Source organism: Topomyia yanbarensis, chromosome 2, assembly GCF_030247195.1.
Source record: "Topomyia yanbarensis strain Yona2022 chromosome 2, ASM3024719v1, whole genome shotgun sequence".
Lineage (NCBI taxonomy): Eukaryota > Metazoa > Arthropoda > Insecta > Diptera > Culicidae > Topomyia > Topomyia yanbarensis.
The window spans coordinates 235,232,458-235,248,075 of record NC_080671.1 but is presented as its reverse complement, the minus strand read 5'-3'; the positions used below and the strand labels follow the sequence as shown (position 1 = coordinate 235,248,075).

Below are 15,618 nucleotides of genomic sequence, written 5' to 3'. Positions count from 1 at the left end.
GACAGACCAGCCTATTGTTGCTAGATGAATCGGCTAAATAAGTTAATGAGATAATTGATTTATTGATATAATAGATTAGTTTCAAAGTATTGGAATCCTGGGAAATTAGTTTGCAACGTTATCTAGTCGGTTCCCATTTGTGGAAAAAAATTTGTTATCCCGGGAGTGTTTCCACTTCCACTGAAGTTGAAAATTCCGTGCAAATTCCGAACAAATCCGTATAAGCATTTTTTCCGTACACGCGATCAAAAATCCGTACCGTCTTCCCAAATTCTGTACAGTTGGTCAGCTTAGGTGTAACCATGTAAACGATGTAAAACCGTTTTGAAACCTCCGCTATCAAATTAAACTCACCTGGTGATATTATCTCAATTACCTTTGAATAGACCGTTAAATTTTACACAGCTGAAAGCTGTTTTCTGTATTACTAAAAAGTCGATTTCTTGGCATTCTTGAGTGGCAAGTTTAAGCAGACACATTAAATTATAATAGTAATGTGAACGGACGCTATTAGTTTATGTAAATTAAGTTTTATTTGTAATATCTCACTTGTACCTTATAGAAGAGTATTTGTCAATTCCAGAGAGAGTGGTTGATTTCCTAAGGACTACCTTCGAAAAGAGCTCTAAAATCTCCACTTTTTGGCCGAGGTAAGCTCATGCGTAAATTTTGATTTAACTCCGCCAAACTTAAATCAGAGTGAATTTTGTTCAAACTTCCGCTTCCATCACTGATTCCACACAAACGATTGAAAAAATCAAAGAAAGGAAAAAGATGAATTGCAACCTTTAATGAATTATAATATTCTGGTTGCAGTTTAAAATCGAAATAGTGAACTAGCGCTTTTCGATTTTTCTCCTATTTTCAGCGTGTGAAACTAAAGCGCAACTGGTGTAGATGACGCGCAAGTTGATTCTCTAACATGTACACAACATGCGTTTTAATTGCCCACTGTGTAAATAGGGAAAAAACGAAAGGCGCATGTAAATTTTTCGATTTTCAACTACAACCAGAATACGAAAAATGATCTTACCTAAGGTTATTTAAATTATTTTCAGCTTCAACGGCCAACGCGTTTACCACAGCACTGATTTGATTAGTTTCTGCATTGGCTGACTCGGATTCTTCTTTGTGAGCCATAATATTGGGATTTTTCCCAATTTTGTTTAGCCTGCAAATAAGCATTTAAGATCATTAATGTTTGTTTGTTTGAAGTATCTGTGTCGAAACGTTCGAAGGAAGATATGCTAAAAAAAACCGGAGAACCGATATCTTTCTTATTTACGTGCGAATTAAGCACGCTGAATCTAGCGCTGAATTCCTCTGGATGCAAACTCGTCATATTTATATTTTTCTTATTATTTATTTGCCAGTGTCATTCCAATTAGGCTGTGCATGCTGACAAAGTCGACATAAATTTGAATTTTACTGTGAGCCGTGTTTACCAACACTGCCATTTAGCTGTAAAGCAATGTTGTAAAAGTCAATTTATGTCGACTTGCTAGTTCGTCAGCGAGCCTACCCGGTTAAACCATTCGGAATTTGATTGGGAATCCTGAATGGAGTCAGTATGAATTCCAAATCAAATGCAACAACCGATTCTGAGTCGGAATCGGTTGTTGCATTTGGTTTGGAATTCATAATGACTCCCCACTGAGACGTCCAAAAAATTGTTTCAAGATCGTTCAACACGGGTCCAACGATGGACGTTCGTTGAACGGTTATTTGGACGTTGTCCAAATTGGTCCAACGAACGTCCTTCATTGGACGGTTTTGAAACCAACCGCTCTTAGAGGGTCCATTCAGAAATCCGAACCGGTTCCGGAATGAGTTTAACTGGGTAATCGAGCACGCTTCGAATCCTTCTGGAACGAATGAGCCAGAGTTCCGGCTGGTTCCAGTTAGAGCCCGGCTCCAGTGATACAACGATCCCAACTAGAATCGGTTGTGTCGCTGGGGCCGGTATGCTAACCAGCCGGAATTCCGTCTCATTTCCGCCTAAACTTTACTGGGGAGGGCCATTGACAGTAATGTAGTATAAATAGGTGTGGCAGATCATTCGGTTTGCTTATGACAGAAACCAAAAATATGTAAACAATCCACAAGCACAACCGGTCGACGCCATATTTCACACGATACAATGGGAGTTGAACGAACGGTATGACGTAGGCAAGTCGATTTATTCTGATATCACTCACAGCACTCGTGTAAGATTCATCTTAGCAACACCTGTAAAAACTACACTGCCGTTCTACGCATAATTGTCGCATGTACTTTTTGATCATTTTCATTTTTTTTTTTTTCATCAAACAATCCTTTTTGAAGTATATCTTCGGGAAACACATCCAAATCATACAGTTTTTTCGAAGGCTCCGTGAAAAAAACACCAAGTCCCATTAAAAAAACAGATCCCGGGCCCCGTGGTGGTGGAGGAACGCTACGTGGGAAGCTGAGCTGCAAGCAACCGGGCGGGTCATAGGTGGTGGATAATGCTTAATCGCGATAGCAACTAGTTGTGATTCGCGACCCGAACCAGCAGCGGGGGCTGACTGCGGGTGTGGTAGGACGAGGTAGTGGGCCCTATACGTCCTAGGCCTAAATACCACATGCCCTAAAGCAGCCCTGACAAGGCGAGCCAGAGCCGCCTTTAAATAAGCGCTTAGCCCAAATCCCTCTCCTCCCGTTATCCTTCCTTCCTTCTGCGGTTGTTCGCCCATCTAAATATGGAAGCTGTTCTTCAATGTCAGCTTCTTTCACCGAACAGCCTAGATAAGCCGTGTAGTGTCGGTAGTGGTTGTTTCAACCGGCTAAGAATTACACTACGGACTACCTGTTTCAGTGGTAAAAATCTACCAAACAGGGAACCCCAATTCCATAGTGTCATGCGACCCGTGCTATGGGTAAAATTGTTGAGGGGGTTTAAAACATTTTCAATGGCGAACGGAGCCTGGGAAGTGTCAGGCGAACTCCCCAGTATGCTGCATTACGCAGCGGAACGTTCACTCTACACACCGATTTTTTTTCACCGATGATCCACTTAATTTTGCCGAATTTTTGTTGGCTGGGGGTTTGCAGAGACTCTCGGCTGATGGTAGTTCGGTGAAGTTTTGTTGGGTCTCGATTATCAAATTTCGATGTGTACAGATGAACCTGCCCAGAGGCCGTGTGGTATCCGGCCTAGAATTGAGCCACTGGAGTCCTGCTGCCATGTCGTAGGAGGCGACTGAAAGTAGGAGACCCTAAGTCAAGGTGTAGTTCCGTTCCGAGGACTTAATGATTGGAGGGTCTAAAATATGCCAGTCGCGCACGGAGCATTTTCGGTTTTGCCCTTGCTGTGTTATGCGAATCTCTGACACAGTGGACCATTATTTTCTTCGCAAATCGTGGGAATCAAATGATCATGTCCCATTTAAACCTGATATGGCTCGCTAAATGCGTTAACATCCCAACTCGCTTGGTGTCCTCTAGTTGTTGTGCAATTTGTGTTGGAGATGAAATGTACAGTTCTCTAATCAACAATGGTTAGAATAGCACAAGTCAATCTCCAACATAAACGTACAGCAACTATGAATTTATCTCGACTCATGCAGGAAGGTAAAGCTTCCATAGCATTGGTTCAAGAACCGTATTTCCATAAAGGAAACTTCTATTTTGGAAAGTTACCTAACACTGCCTTCATTGCTTACAACAAGACAGGCATGACTAACCCACGTGAAATGCCTCGTGCTTGCATTCTTGCAAATAAGGCTATTGACGCGTGTCTCATATCGGAGCTCACAACTCGCGATATCTGTGTTGTCACAGTTACATTGACTGTCGGAAACGTAGAAAAAAAATATATATATTGTTCAGCATACCTACCGCATAACGAATCATCTCCTTCTGATGATTTCAAAAGCGTTGTATCATATTGTAGCAGAAATGGTCTTCCGCTCATTATCGGCAGTGATGCGAATGCTCATCACATCATTTGGGGCAGCTCAGACATCAATCTGAGAGGCTCTGAACTGATGGAGTACATAAGTAGTACAAATCTCCATATTCTGAATGTGGGAAACCGACCAACTTTTGCGAGGTCTGGGAGGGAGGAGGTGTTAGACATAACACTTTGCTCTGATAGAATTTTGCATGAACTGGAAAATTGGCAGGTTCCAAATGAAACTGAACCGTCTCTATCCGATCATAAATATATATTTTTCGAGCATTTTGATGTCACCTTCAATGTGGTGACATATCGTAATCCTAAATCTACAAACTGGGACCTCTTTTTGGAAAACTTGGCGACTAAATTTCATGGATATTTTCCAACAATTAGTCAATTAGACGACTTAGATGACGTCGTGGATACGACAAACTCATTCATATTAGCATCCTACGAAGAAGCTTGTCCACTTCGTACTGTTAAATCGACTAGGGGAACCCCTTGGTGGAGGGCTGAGCTTGATAGAATGAAGAAATTTATGAGAAGAGCTTGGAACCGGCGTCAGCGTGATGACTCCAGGGCTTTCAGGTCAGCTCGTAGTGCATATAAGAAATGTCTTAGATCTGCAGAACGGGCTGGCTGGCAAAGCCTATGCACTAATGTCTCTAGTCTGAACGAGGCTAGCAGATTAAATAAAATTCTCTCCAAATCGAATGATTTTCAGATGAACTCCTTGAAAACCAGAGATGGTGTTTATGTGACAGACGAAAAAGATGTTCTTAATTGTCTCTTCGACACACACTTTCCAGGTTGTATCGATCCGGAGTTGATCAATGTTCACAGATCTCATTCTGGTGATTCGGACTCGTGGGCGTTAGCACGCACATTGGTTTCCACTGAATCGGTCAAGTGGGCAGTTGACAGCTTTGCTCCATACAAATCACCCGGAAAAGATGGAATACTTCCCGTGCTACTGCAAAAGGGATTTGATATTCTTAAACATGTCTTGAAAAAGATTTTGCTTTCCAGTCTTGCTACCGGGTATATCCCGAAAGCATGGCGAGAAATAACTGTTAGATTTATTCCCAAAGGGGGGCGCTCTAGCTATGAAGAAGCCAAGAGTTTTAGGCCTATCAGCTTCAGTTCTTTTCTTCTGAAAGCTTTGGAACGGATAATCGATCATCACATCAGGAACGTTAGTTTAGTTGAATATCCACTGCACAAAATGCAACATGCATATCAGTGTGGGAAATCCACGATCACTCTGCTTCACGATGTTGTTTACAACATTGAGAAAGCCTTCTCGCTCAAGCAATCTAGCTTGGGTGTATTCCTAGATATTGAGGGTGCTTTTGACAATGTGTCCTTCCAGTCTATTCTGGAAGCGACGCGCGGTCATGGGATACCTGCATGTATCTCAGGTTGGATAAACGCAATGCTTAGTAACCGCATACTTTACTCGTCACTGCGACAGGCTGAGATACGGAAGTTGAGTATTTGCGGTTGTCCTCAGGGCGGCGTTCTGTCACCTTTGTTATGGAACTTAGTAGCTGACGGCTTGTTGAAGAAACTCAATGAGCTTGGATTTCCAACCTACGGGTTTGCTGACGATTACCAAATACTAATTACTGGATTTTGCATCGGAACAATCTTTGACTTGATGCAACAGGCATTAAGAGCTGTCGAACAGTGGTGTCGACAAGTTAAACTATCAGTTAACCCAAGCAAAACTTCAATGGTTCTTTTCACGAAGAAGCGAATAACAACCGGGGTTCGTCCCTTGCAGTTCTTTGATTCTGAGCTGCTGTGTGCAGATCAAGTCAAATACGTTGGAGTCATATTGGATTCCAAACTGAATTGGTCTGCTCACATTGAGTTCAGAGTCAAGAAAGCGTGCATGGCCTTCGGGCAGTGCAGACGAACTTTTGGAAAGACCTGGGGTCTCAAACCTAAATACATCTATTGGATTTACACGACAATTGTACGTCCAATACTGTCATACGGATGCCTTGTGTGGTGGCAGAGGGGAGAGGTGGTGACAGTCCAGTCAAAGCTAAACCATCTGCAAAGAATGGCGCTCATGGCGTTGACTGGTGCTTTCACCACGACTCCGACTGCTGCTCTTGAGGCACTTCTAAATATCAAACCATTACACATACACTTAAAACAAGAAGCACTATCATGTGCATACAGACTGCAGGTTACTGGGCTTTGGAACAGTAATCATGTTGATCTTGCTACCAGTCATACACGATTGTGGTCACAAATGGTTACATGGGGTGAAGATATTCTTGCTCCCAGCGATGTTACACTCACTTGTAGTTTTCCTTACAGGACATTCCATGTTAAGATTCCCTCTCGAGAGGAGTGGTTGTCTGGCTTTATGGAAAGACAACAACAAACGCATGTGGTTTGTTACACTGACGGTTCTCTGATGGAGGGACGTGCTGGTGCTGGTGTCTACTGTCGTGAAATGAGACTGGAACAATCTCACTCACTAGGTAGATACTGTACTGTATTCCAAGCAGAAATCTTTGCGATTATGTGCGGGGTGCAATCGGCCCTTCAACTGAGTTTGTCCGGCAGAGTTATAAACTTCTGCTCCGATAGTCAGGCTGCAATCAAGGCCCTTAGCTCAGACAAATCCCGGTCCAAGCTAGTGATCGCGTGCCGAACCCAAATCGAAGAACTAAGCATTGTCAACACTATCTACCTTGTCTGGGTGCCCGGACATTGCGGTATTACTGGAAATGAATGGGCTGACGAATTGGCCAGGGCAGGTTCAGCGATTGACTTCGTTGGTCCTGAGCCCGCGCTGCCAATTTCGACAAGTTGGATAAGGGAAAAAATACGGTCCTGGGCTTCGTCCGAGCACCGCAATTATTGGAGAAATCTACAAACGTGTCGCCAAACAAAGGCGTTTCTAGAACAACCATGCCCAGTGGTTTCGAAAAATCTCTTACATTTTTCGAAGCTCCACTGCGGCATGCTGACCAGGGCTTTAACCGGCCACTGCAAACTCAATTATCACATGGCAACTATTCAGCGCGCTGAGTCTTTTTCATGTGATCTTTGTGAATCCGACTACGGAACCTCATATCATCTGATATGCAACTGCCCAGCGCTAGCGCAATTGCGATTACGAGTCTTCAGCCGTCCTTATATAGACGAAACCATGTTTGGTCGACTGAAACTCAGAGACATACTAAAGTTTCTTATCCAATGTGGTAAAGAGCTTTAGGCTTATTCGCAGGCAAGTTGAACTACTTGTGAGTTTAACTTACCTGTTGCTTATTTTTGTTTTGCGCTGTTATTTTTCCCACTCTTCCAATTCTACTTCACACCTCCTTGTCATTTCCTTCCGCTCAGGAAATGATGAAAACACACGGCAAGGCACAAATCCCCGACTATGTACGGGGAACGTGCCATTTGAGCCAATATAATCTGATTCCTGATTCCTGAACACCTGTAAAAACTACACTGCCGTTCTACGCATAATTGTCGCATGTACTTTTTGATCATTTTCATTTTTTTTTTTCATCAAACAATCCTTTTTGAAGTATATCTTCGGGAAACACATCCAAATCATACAGTTTTTTCGAAGGCTCCGTGAAAAAAACACCAAGTCCCACTAAAAAAACAGATATACTAAAATATACATAAGTCAGCTCAGATTTTTGTTCTAGGTGTGAATTTAAAAACTTTCGCCAAAAATGACTTAATTTGGAGATGATTTAGAGGTGTCTCCAATCAAAAATCGTGTTTTGCTATGTTTCCATAGGAAGATCACCTACACTCTGAATATAAAGGCCCTACATGCCCACATATCAATAAAGGTTGTTCCTAGGGTTGCCACCCCTGGGGATACTTTGATCCGGAGATTTTCACTGAACGCCGAAGGGGGGGGGGTGGATTTTGAGTCAAACTAGACAGAAATTAAAATCAAAGCGATTGCTCGGCATTTTAGACCACTTTAATAGCTTTTTATTACTACGTTAAAATAAAGCTGTAAATTTTTCACGTTTGCGAAGTATTACTTTCCTTGATTTGTATTTGTTTCATTTTCATTGCTTTGTGGAAGAAATCAGCAATATTTGGTGAACTCATCTTCGCCACCTTGACATGAAGGATTACACGGGCAAAATAAATCTGAACCAGAGTAATAGTTAACTTAGACTTTTTAAATATTTTGTAAAGAGTCGATTAATTAAAAAAAATTGAAATTATGCTTCTTCCCAGCAAACCCGGAGAAATTGAAAAACCGGAAGCCCGGAGATCGCTTCCGAGAACCGCAGTCTCCGGCCCATCCCCGGAGGGGTGGCAACCCTAGTTGTTCCTTACACGTATCTTAACATGTTTTAACAGGTGAACATAGCTCTTATCGCTATGGAAAATTTGTTAGCTGTAGTACATTACGCCCGGATGAAAAGTTAAGCTAGATAATAAATATGCCCCACCTTTTGTACTATTGTAACATGGAGAATGAGGACGACCTGGGAAGGATTGATCTTGGTTCGGCAGTGAAAGAGAGGGGGATCATTAATTCTTGGATTTCGACGGACACGGACGGAGATAAGGGAGTCAATACCACAATCCGGTGACGAGAATCGGAATAAGATATTGTACTGATAATTATAGCGCAGTTTCCGCATTTATTGTATTCGCGAAAAAGAGGACTTGATAAGGTAAACGAAAAAAAAAAGAATCGTAGAGCAGTTGCGAGAAAATCATATGGCGTCATTGTGATTGCATCATACAATCAAACGGAAAATTTTCAGTTTTCCTCGTGAATTGCGAGAATTTTAAGAATTCTCCAGTGATATTCAACGGTAAAAGTAGTAGCTAACGTTTTTCGAATAAACATTGCGAGAATTAGTAGAATTCTCCGGAAGACCAGAAGACCAGAATTAGTTGAATTTCCCCGGCAAAAGCAGGAATCGTAATTAAGGTCGAATACAACAAGGGGATATTGGTTCATGTGCAAATAGTTGCACAAAAGGGAGTTTCGTACATATGTGACTTTGGCACATATGAGATTACACTGAAAAACCTTTTTTTATCAATCGAAAGTATTTAGAAGAAAAATAATAAAGTTGTTCGATCTTATGTTTTCAGATGCAAGATTCACGATCGATCCCACCGTTTCGATGTGATCAGATCGAAACAGGCAAGTTAGCTAGAGAGTGGAAAATATGAAAAGATGCTTTGGATTCTAGGGGCAGGTCACTCTAGGAATGTATAACAAATTTGCATCAACTTAGAAAAAATGCATTTAATTTCCATTTTTGCATCAACTTTGCACTCCCTCCCAGTAAAGATTACTTAACAATCGTCCTACGCTGATCCACTTTGTTCGATGTTTTGTTGAATGTAGGGCTGTTTTTTGTAGGGTTCCCACTGAGACGTCCAAAAAATTGCTTCAAAATCGTTCAACATGGGTCCAACGATGGACGTTCGTTGAACGGTTATTTGGACGTTGTCCAAATTGGTCCAACGAACGTCCTTCGTTGGACGATTTTGAAACCAACCGTTCTTAGAGGGTTTTGACGTCTTACACGCAACGCAAAATACATTGCACGCAACGCAAAATGCATTACGAATTTCTATTTTGATCCAAAAATGCATTTAATTTCGCTGATTTTTAAAAATGCATCACAAGTGATCTGCCCCTAGTTTGGATTGCTATTTCGCAGCTTACGAAATATCCGACCAGTATATTATGCGTGCAAAACTATTACATCTTGGCTGCCCTGCTTTGCAAATGGTATCCAAAAACTTGAAGGATTGCGATCACGTACCACTAATAGCTTTCAAGCCTAATTGGTACGAAGTAGCTATTCAGAAGCTGGATGAGTTTTTCGAGCCACAGCATCAGAGCATATCTGAGCGTTGCAAGCTCCGACTGAAGAAACAAAAACAAAAACATACATACATACATACATACATACATACATACATACATACATACATACATACATGCATACATACATACATACATACATACATACATACATACATACATACATACACACATACATACACACAGATATTTTGCGATCTCGGCGATCTGAGTCGAATGTTATATGAGACTCCGGGCCTCGGTTCGAAAGTCGGTTTTTGGAGCAATTGCATAACCTTTCTATATGAGAAAGGCAAAAGAATAATATTCAATTAGCTTAATCAGCATGAGTTCAATGTTATCTTCATGTGATTATATTTTGAAATGTTGGTGGAATGGGTTTGAAAGTGGAGGGAATGGGAGGTTAGTAGAGTTGGAGTGGAGGATGTGTCAGAAATCCTTCATCTTATTTCGGTATACGCGGTGGATGAAGGAAATGTGGGCGTGAGGGTGGTCCAAGAGGAGGGGAGTGATGAAGGAGGGAGGTGTTAGGGCAAGGCAAGGGGGAGGGGGGGAGGGGCGGCGACGCAATACTCAACTGCATATTTTACCTTCCATTTGAGACTTGGTTTGAGAAAATCGGTTCAGTCATCACCGAAGAACCGATGTGACATTAATGGTGGAATATGCCCGGAATTCCGGACTTCCGGAATCGTCGATAGTGGACAATATTCAAAGAATGTTTGATCGGCAATCAGTGATCTAGATCTGCGATCATAAGTAATTTGGTGACCATTTCAATAGTTTTTAGCCTCTGAGGTATTACGATTGTACCGATTTATATGGGAAATTCCAGTGTATGCTTACTAACACCCCTGTAACTCCGGAAGCAAGAGTCAAAACCGAATGAAATTTAGCAACAGTCAATTACTGTATTACAGTATCTTTCATTTGAAATCAAGTTTGTAAAAATCGGTAGAGAATTCGTTGGGGCATGGGTGTGATATTAGCTTAGGAACTTGGCGGGTTCCCCGGGGGCGTCATGAACCGTCATAGGTGGCCAATGTGATCAAAGCTGCTTTGATTGATCATTAGTGATCCAGACCCGCAAACTAGAGTAATGTTACATCAATTTTAATATTTTTTTTATTCATTTCGTTTATTTGATAGGCACAAATGCGTTAGCTTGGCGGTGCCAAATTCTTTTGTTTTTACATTTTGGATATTTTAAAACTAGGAGGTTACAATGTTGAAATATTTTATTTAAAAAAGAAAAATTTTACAGCTATCTTAAGACTAGAAATAAGATTCTATACACAAGAGAGGGGGCAAAAGATTTTTTTTATGAAAAAATTTTAAAACAAGGAATTCAATAGTAATAATTTTTAGGAAATATTTACAGTTATCTTAAAACTAACAATATAGTTTGGTACACAAAAGGGGGAACAAATATTTATGAGAAAATTCGCAGGTGTTTTAAGACTAGGGATACAATTCTATTTACAAGATGGGGGACAATAGTTTTAACAAAGAGGTAAAATTACAACTATCTTAAAACTAGGAATACAGAATACAAATTTGAACTTTTTTTAGCGGAGACTTATGCTTGGTCAAGATATTCAGAGGGGGGCTGTAGAAGCAGTTGTATCAAGGACAGGGGAGAGAAAGCGTAGATGGTGACCGGGAGAGAAGAGCAAAACTTGCAACTTTCGGGCAAACGGGAGATCAGCGAAAGATTACCGCCTTAGTCTAGTAGGTCGGATTGGCGGATGGTATTCTTCGGACCCGCGGGGAATCCTTCAAAAGTCATCGGACCTTGAGTCTCTCTCGCTTCAGTTTCCGTAGTGGTAAGTGCGATGGCGGTTACATAGTTGCAGTCTGGAGCTGATCGGTCCCACAAGGCAGGAGAAAGCTTCTAAAACGAGAAATAAAAAGAGAGGGGCTAAATTGGGATATTTGTCGTTTTTATGAAAGTATAAATAAGGGACATATAGGGGAAATCACGATTTGCCAGTATATCTCGGACTGGGACATTGGGTGGTCTACCTCGGGCCCGAAGGGAATCCTTTAACTGAGACCTGGCGTCCAAGTACCCGGCGCATACCCAGACAACGTGCTCGATGTCGTGATAGCCCTCGTCACAAGCGCACAGACTACTCTCCGCAAGCCCAATACGCCGCAAATGCGCATCCAAGGTGTAGTGGTTGGACATAAGTCGGGACATTACACGAATAAAATCCCGACCCACATCCTTCCCCCTGAACCAAGGCTTCGTTGATACCTTTGGGATAATGGAATGTAGCCATCGTCCAAGTTCACCATTGCTCCACGAAGTTTGCCAACTGTTGAGTGTCCTCTGACGACAAATACTAAAAAATTCGTTGAAGCAGATTGGTCTTTCGTATATGTCACCATTTAATGCGCCCACCTTTGCTAATGAGTCGGCCTTTTCATTGCCCGGGATAGAACAATGAGAGGGGACCCAAACAAAGGTAATCTGATAAGATTTTTCAGATAACGTATACAAGGACTCCTGTATCATACCCAGAAAATACGGGAGTTGCTTTTTAGGCTTCACCGCACGAAGAGCCTCGATAGAGCTAACGCTGTCCGAAACGATGAAGTAGTGATCTGTGGACAGAGTGTCGATGATCCCAAGGGTGTACTGAATTGCAGCTAACTCTGCGACGTAAACTGAAGCGGGATCATTGAGCTTGAATGAAGCGATGATAGTATTGTTGAAGATACCGAAGCCAGTGGACCCATCGAGATTTGATCCGTCAGTGTAGAACATTTTGTCACAGTCGACTTCTCGGAATTTATTATAAAATATATTGGGGATCACTTGCGGGCGTATATGGTCCGGGATTCCACGAATCTCTTCCTTCATGGATGTGTCGAAGAATACAGTAGAATCAGAAGTATCTAGGAAACGAACACGGTTGGGAGTATATGAAGAAGGATTAATGCTCTGTGCCATGTAGTCGAAGTACAAGGCCATAAATCGGGTTTGAGAATTAAGCTCGACGAGCCTCTCGAAGTTTTCAATCACCAACGGGTTCAGAATGTCGCATCGGATGAGTAATCGATATGAGAGTTCCCAAAATCGATTTTTTAGCGGAAGAACGCCCGCCAGCACTTCGAGACTCATCGTATGGGTCGAGTGCATGCAACCCAAGGCAATACGCAAGCAACGATACTGGATTCTCTCCAGTTTGATGAAGTGTATGTTCGCAGCGGAGCGGAAACAGAAACACCCGTACTCCATCACCAACAATATCGTTGTTTGGTATAACCTGATCAGGTCTCCTGGGTGAGCACCCCACCATGTTCCAGTTATTGTTCGGAGAAAATTGATCCTTTGTTGGCATTTCTGTTTCAGATACCTAATGTGACATCCCCAGATACCTTTAGAGTCGAACCAGACCCCGAGATATTTAAATGTGAAAACCTGGTTGATCGTTGCACCCATTAATAGAAGCTGGAGTTGTGCCGGCTCACGCTTCCTAGAAAAAACAACCAACTCAGTTTTCTCCGTGGAGAACTCAATACCCAGCTGAAGAGCCCAAACAGACAAATTGTCCAAGGTATTTTGTAATGGTCCTTGCAAGTCGGCAGCTTTGGGCCCTGTAACAGAGACCACGCCGTCGTCTGCAAGTTGCCTTAGCGTGTATGAATTGGCAAGACAATCGTCAATGTCATTCACGTAGAAATTGTAGAGCAGGGGACTTAGACATGAGCCCTGGGGAAGATTCATGTAGCTAAATCGCGATGTTGTTAAATCGCCATGCGAAAAGTGCATGTGCTTTTCAGACAACAGGTTTAGCAAAAAGTTATTTAAAATTGGCGAAAGACCATGCTGGTGTAGCTTCTCTGACAGAATGTTGATAGAAACTGAGTCAAAAGCCCCCTTAATATCCAAGAAGACTGATGCCATCTGCTCTTTGTTAGCATAGGCCATTTGGATTTCTGTAGAAAGCAACGCAAGGCAATCGTTCGTCCCTTTGCCTTTGCGGAAGCCAAATTGTGTATCTGACAGTAAGCCATTTGCTTCAACCCAATTGTCGAGGCGAAACAAGATCATTTTCTCGAACAACTTCCGAATACAGGACAGCATTGCAATCGGCTAATACGAGTTGTGGTCGGAGGCTGGTTTTCCTGGTTTTTGGATGGCGATGACCTTCACTTGCCTCCAGTCATGAAGGACAATGTTACCCTCAAGAAACTTGTTAAATAAATTCAACAAGCGCCTTTTTGCAGTGTCAGGTAGATTCTTCAGCAAGTTGAATTTGATTCTGTCTAACCCTGGGGCGTTATTGTTGCATGATAAGAGAGGAAGTGAGAACTCCACCATCGAAAACGGTGTTTCGTTCGCGGTATCGTGAGGAGACGCGGCGCGGCACGTTTTCTGTACCGGGACAGAGTCCGGACAGATCTTCTTGTCGAAAGCAAATATCCAACGGTTTGAATATTCCACGTTCTCGTTGGTACTATTACGGTTACGCATACGTCGAGCCGTACCCCAAAGAGTGCTCATCGCTGTTTCTCTCGTTAACCCGTCGACGAACCGGCGCCAATAACTGCGTTTTTTGGCTTTCATTAGACTCTTCATTCGCCTTTCTAACGACGCGTACTGTAGATAGCTAGCGGGTAACCCGTCTTCCCGGAAGGCCTTATATGCAGTGGACTATTCCGCGTACAGCTCTGAGCACTCTTTATCCCACCACAGGGTGGGAGACCGTCCATGGGTATTCGCGCTGGGTACTGGTTTAGTCTGAGCTTGATTCGCACTGTCGAGAATCAAGCCAGCCAAAAACCTGTACTCTTCCTCCGGAGGAAGTTCTTGAGTGGATTCGATTTTAACGGATATCGCGGTCGCGTAACTCTTCCAATCAATGTTCCGTGTGAGGTCATACGAGACATTGATTATTTCCGATGGTCTTGAACCGTTAGCAATTGAAATCACGATAGGCAAATGATCGCTACCGTGGGGATCAGGGATCACCTTCCACCTGCAATCTAACTGTAGCGATGTCGAGCATAGCGATAAATCCAACGCGCTTGCGCGTGCTGGTTGTGTAGGAATCCGCGTCATTTCTCCCGTGTTTAAGATGGTCATGTTGAAATTGTCGCAAAGATCTTGGATTAATGTTGATCTATTATCATCATGAAGACAGCCCCATACCGTACCGTGCGAGTTAAAGTCTCCCAGAACTAGCCGTGGAGCCGGTAAGGATTCCGTGATATTACAAAGCGTTCGGTGCCCTACCAAGGCTCTACACACTTAATTTAAATTACTGGGTACAGTAAAATTTTACTGGGTTTTTGAACAGCAAACCGTTCGGTAATCAATTCAGTAAAACAATTCGGTTACCGAACTCTCCGCAATCCGTTCTATCCAAACGTCAAAAAATACTGGTCAGTTAGTAGTTTCCTCGATTTGACAGATGATTTGCTGTACCTGTTTTGTAAGTTTTTGACGAGGTTCGGTAATGTTGGTACAATTTTGCCGAACAATCAGTCAGTTTTTTACTGGATAATGTTTATATACCGAAAAAAACAAAAGTGCTGATAAATTCAGTGAAAAATATTGCGGGTTTCAGCAAATTATTCGAAAAATTACTGAAAATCGTTGAAAAATGAAAACTTTACCGCAATTTTTTAAATAATTTGCTGAAACCTCCGTAAAAATATCACTTTACTGTGGTAGTCGTCAAAAGAAATTACCGAACAGCTTTTGACTGGCTTAGTGTGTAGGAGGAATGTAGATGGAAGCAATGCAAAGGTCTTTATCTTTGATTAAAACTTGACAAGCGACAATTTCAATGCCTGGTGTCGAAGGGAGGTTAATTCGGTT

General features: G+C 42.3%; 1 long non-coding RNA gene across 1 annotated transcript; it reads right to left on the bottom strand.

The window, feature by feature from the left end:
• Positions 1-510: 510 nt before the first annotated feature.
• Positions 511-1,590, bottom strand: LOC131678907 (uncharacterized). Its single transcript, XR_009303755.1, has 2 exons — positions 1,034-1,590; positions 511-730 (listed from the first exon to the last, which is right to left on the bottom strand). It is a non-coding gene; the product is annotated as an uncharacterized LOC131678907 (long non-coding RNA).
• Positions 1,591-15,618: the final 14,028 nt, after the last annotated feature.